Genomic DNA, 5,524 nt, shown 5'->3' with positions numbered 1-5,524 from the left:
AAGATGTCCAGTAATTGAGCTTCACTCATTTTGAAAGTACCAAGACCCTAACTCCTAATTATAAATTAGATAGGTTGTTCATAACTCGAGGATAAACCCCGAAGGAGACCAGGTCGGGCAAGTATTAAAAGGGAAGTACTGTGATGTTTAAGATGTTCTGATTTCTTCCAACAATGGTTGAAAAATGGTTTACGATAATAGTTATAATTTTCCACTGACTAATTGGGGAAAGAACTTCTAATAGAAGCACCTCAAAGAGATGTTAGGAACTGAACGTGAATACAAATTAAAAGGGGGATATGTAAGTATGAATTGAACAGTGTGATACAAGTATGCAGGGATAAAGTGGGACCACTAGTAAGGCGCACTTAGTATGCGTTGACTAAGTTAAAAGCCTGTGTTGGGAATGCACTAAGAGCATGGAGCTTAAAATACAAAAAAATAACTCGTGTACACCACGTCGCCCCAAAAATAGTGGAACCCTCAAGGGACGAGGATGGCAAACTTAAGGAACAAATGGCGCAACTTCTATTCGCCCCAAGAAGCAAAGGATATAGGTTGGGATAAAGCTACTACTTCAAGAAAACCTTAAATAGTTATCGTCAGAATACTAGCAGTGCCTAATTGGAATTGGAACGACTACAGGTGCGAAGTAATTCTTGGAAAAGGAGAAGTAGAAGGTGGCCTTGGATGAGTTGTTCCTTGGGTCACATTATTCAAGTTTCGATTAGTAGACAAGACATCACATTAAATATGGAAAGGTTCTCGTCGCTTCGTAATTTAGCCAAGGCTCAGTATGCGGATAGTCAAATTATAAAATATGCAGATAAACGGAGACATGATGCGGTATCAAGTAGATTGGGGAAAGAGATTAGATAAAATTAAGATGGGATATAGAGATATAGAGCAAGTCATAAGCAATTAAAGGTATAGGCACCCTCTAAAGGGGGGAAGTTAATAGGAAAATGGAAAGAGTAAGGGGAGGCAATTAATAGGGCAATATATTTGGAACGGACGTCTAAACTTCGATAAGATATCTTGCCAAACCAAGTTAGAAGGGACCAGAAGCCATCAATAATTGAACGGATGCCAGAATGCTATATAAGGCAGCGCTAAGAAGTTTTTGATGAGTCCCTGAACAAGAGAACACTAGAAGGCGACTGCGTACAAAAACAAAAAGAGTGTAACCATGGAAGAATACCGAATAACTCAAGAGACCCTACGAAGGAAAATAACGGCATGCTAGACCAAAAGCCAAAATGTTGGTTATAAAGTTAGTCGCAAATGACGTTGCGATAGATAAATAACCAAACAAAAAGGAATAGAAAGCCTCATATGGTAGAAAATGAGAAGAACCCGAAGTGAATCGAGGATAGGAAAGCTTATATGTCAAATTCCTTTAAAGCTATGCCAGTTAATAATAGACAAAACTCAAAGCAGCTCCAAAGGTCACTATATGAATGAACTTTAGCGCTACTCAGTAGCCCACCCTAATGAATGGGTGCGTACAGAAAGGGGGGAATACAATAGGAGAAGTTAAATCAAAATAACCAAAAAAAAGCGGGCATGCTCATAGTGGAACTAAAGGCCTACACCGATACGGGTTGCAAGATAACAGAGGAAAGGACAAGGCAAAACATAAAGACTCGCGAGACAACGCTGAGGTAAATCTGGAGCTAAGTTATGTTCCCCGCACCTTATTGCAAGGATTATCATGAAGTGCGATCCGAGGACTTCCTAGAGAGGTCACCCATCCTAGTATTACTCTCGCCCCAGCACGCTTAACCTCGAAATTCTGATGGAACTTAATGCGCTAGTGCTGGTATGATCACGCGAGATGGAAACATCGGAACTAGCGGTAGAGGAACGACATGAGATTATGTTCCTGGAATACTATATGTTACGTTGAGGGTATTGTAAAAAGGATTTAATCAAGAAAAGAAGGATTAGCTAACTTCTAACTGAAGACGCACTCAAATGCCACAGCTCTTCAACATAGAACCAGTTAATAAGAGGAAAACCACAGAATGACTATATGGGCCAGTGGGTGAGGGAATTTCGACACCACTTGGCAGCCAACTCTGAGGGCGAAAAAGCAAAACCCCAAAAGGTGAGGGTACCAGTTGATGTAATTTACGAATGACAGGAAGCAATACCCAAGGTCGAAAATTCCATAATATGATAAGGACTACAAGACTCACATCGCACTCTAGCGCCAGATGAATTTGGAGGGAATATTACTTGTGGATTAACGATATTAGTCCCTGCTTCTTTGATCAAAGGTTACCTACTCCGCCGAGAAGGTGTAAAATTGTAGAGTAAAAAGTGGTAGGACCTTACGGAGTCCCCACAGCTATTATCCTAGGCAAGGGAGCCCAAGTTGCAATTAACTATCGAGAGATACAAAGATAGGTTAAGCCACATTACCGAGATGGAATTAGTGCTACGGGTGGAGTAAGACATGGCCACGAGTGGACCAAAGATCTACCCCAACTTCGAATGTAGGATAAGGGAGAAAAAGGAAGGGTAAAACATGAGGACTAGCGAGATAACGCTAGGATACTTCTTGTACCCTCTCATATTCTTGTAAAGGTAAAGAATGACACAAGATAATGTGTCTAGAAGATTACAAGCGGGGGTAAGGGAAATTGTGATAGGGTCTAAGTAAAACTGACAGATTTAACTGGTTACTACAGGATGACGAGCTTATATGCCAAATTTCCTTCGGAATTATACCAGATCATGTTAGACAAAGCACAAAGCGACTACAAGAGCCATTATATGAGGGGACTACAATAGTATTCGGTAGCCAACCCTAAGGATTAGAAAAAAGGAGGGGAAGAAGGACCTAAAAGATCGAATGCCAGTTAAAGTCCTAAAAAGAGTCGAGAAGGACTATACGAGGCTAATGGTTCCCAAATTATCAACGTCATTATGAAACTATTTTATACTCTGTAAGAGTAGGGTGCTATACGGGTTAGTGCAAGTAGGCTAACAAATCATCTCATTTGCTTTCAAACAAAACCACCTATGCAGTTGGAACTAGGTGAGGTTATAGGACAAGAAGGTAATAAGGTTCTGTGAGGTTTCCCCTGCTAATATCTCAGATAGAGGGACTTCAATTATGATTAACGTCTAGAGATCAATCCAAGAAAAGCTCGAGAGCACAGATAGGTCTTTGTACCACATTTTTCCTTGAGCTGCAGAATCTACTGAGCATACTATTATATGGTTGGCTTTAAGAGGAACTGAGATGATCGTCCACCACTTATTGAGTTTAACTACCATAATGGCTACCACTCTGGTATCCCAATGACTCCGTAAAAGATTGGTAGACTAAGACTTGTAAGTCCCCTATTGGATGGGTAGATATTAGAAAGACTAAGCTAAAAAGGCCCTGACATGATTAAGTAAGCTATTGACTAAAAGCCCAGAGTCGGCAGGAATGATATACAAATAATCGACATCGACGTACAGAGTTCAAACTGATGATTGGATGTTTATAATAGGGTCACCTAGAAAAGGAAACTTAACCCAGAATATATTAGACTGTATCAAGTTGCTCATAAGGTGGGCAACATGGCTGGTAAGTTGAGCTTACCACCTTATTTGGAAACTATACGCTAGTCCATCAGATAGAGATGCTTCGCAAAGGTACTGACGAGCCACCCAGGGTATGCTCCATAGATGATGTCCAGGAAATTGAATTATATGAGGGACAACCTATAATCATCTTAAATCGACAAACTAGAAGATTGTAGACTAAATACGTGCCTTCCATCAAGGTACTATGGCAGCACCAAAACCAGAAAGAAGATGATCGGAGAAGCTGAAAAGAACATGAAACACAAATATTTGCACCTATTCCTGATGTCTGCAGGTAACCCCAACTCTTGAAACTCATATATTAAGTACTTGGATGGAAGTATGTGTTAGGGGAACAATAAAGAATCTCCCTACAATTTGTATAAGGTGCTAAGAAAAGTTTTGTTTAACATTCGGGGATGAATGTTCTAAAGTGGGGAAGGATGTTACACCCCACACTTTTAAACTCAGAATGTCTCTTAAAGTTCCTTAGAAGTTAGCATGTGATTCGAATAACCTACGACACTATCAAACGACTCTAAGGAAGGGAAAATATGATACCCCATAGTAGGGAAGGTTGGAAATAGAGTCGTAAGAATCCGGAAGGAATTGGAGGGCAAGTAATAAATCTTAGGACTCAATTTACCTATGTAAGATATTAACGTAAAAGTCTTACATACTTGAGCTATTGGAGGACATACAAACCTGCGTAGCACGGATTACATAGGCTCTTAAAATAAGGTGAGGTGACGAGCCTACGAGAGGGAGCAAAAACTAGTTTCTGAACTTATGAAAGTGAACCAAGCAGGTGACAAGCAAGCAGGTGACAAGCAAGCACCTCAAGAAAGCAGGTGAAAAGAAAGTAGGTGACTCACCTACCTACTTGGGGGGGGTGGACCCCACTGCCACGTGGTGGCGTGTGATAGGCCGCATGAGCCTAGGTGGCATCCTCGGGGTTGCCATGTGTCACACCTAAGGGGATGCCATGTGGTACCTTCTAAAGATGGGTATATATGTGTATTTGTGTGACTATTAAGACATCCTTATTCCATTTGGAGCTGAAACTCCAGCAACTAAAATAAGAGAGAAATGTGAGAAAGGCAGCCATGGGTTTGGAAGATTAAAGGTAAGTTTTCCAATTTTCCTCCGTGAATTAATTATCTACGGTGTTCCTCAACCACGTGGAGGTGTATATATGTATCTTACGATGTCTACGGAATTAATTCTTCAGCTTGGAACTTGAGAGAAAGTTGAAAGAACAAAGTGGGAAAATGTTAAAAACTAGTTAACAAACCCATTTTTGGAAGGGAAAGTTGTTAGTAATATTGGTATAACTTCTTGTGTACAGATTCGTTTTGGGTGATTCAATATGGTTTGGAAAGGTATTTCATAGGTATATAACTTTCATTTAGACTTTAAAATCCATTTTTGCTTTTATATTCTCGAAAAAGGGTGATGAAGTGTAGAGGAGGTACTTCCCAGATTTTGGTTTTGGAAAACTTACACGGACTGCTGTTGGTGTTTTGGGCATATAATTTTGTACAAAATTGATGTAGGGGTGATTCAAAATTGTATGCGACCCTAAGACGCATGTATATAACTTTCATGGAGGACGTAAATCCTTTTCCCCTCAATTACCCCTTCGAAATGAAGTGACAAGGTAAAACAGTGAGCTGTCCAGAATTCACGTTTTGATAGTTTTGAGTGAGTTGTTTGCGATTTGTATTGTGTAATGTTTGTGTGAATTGCTTGTATATATGTTGTAGGTTGTTGTTTTTGGTTGTCTGTAGTTATTAAGGGTATGATTGGAAATTCGGATAGGGCACATTATAGTGGAGGTGCTGCCCAAATTTCGTTAACGCCTTACCTAATTAAAGAACTAGTCTAAGAGGCGGACAAGGAAATAGATTCCAGGAATGCTAAGGTGCAACCTAAGATG

General features: G+C 40.1%; 1 pseudogene; it reads right to left on the bottom strand.

Moving 5' to 3' along the window:
- Positions 1-1,716: 1,716 nt before the first annotated feature.
- LOC129883882 (5S ribosomal RNA) lies at positions 1,717-1,836 on the bottom strand (annotated as a pseudogene).
- Between the last annotated feature and the right edge of the window lie 3,688 nt (positions 1,837-5,524).

This window comes from Solanum dulcamara, chromosome 3 (assembly GCF_947179165.1).
Source record: "Solanum dulcamara chromosome 3, daSolDulc1.2, whole genome shotgun sequence".
Taxonomy (NCBI): domain Eukaryota; kingdom Viridiplantae; phylum Streptophyta; class Magnoliopsida; order Solanales; family Solanaceae; genus Solanum; species Solanum dulcamara.
The sequence above is the reverse complement of the archived record's forward strand: the minus strand, read 5'-3'. Positions and strand labels throughout refer to the sequence as shown.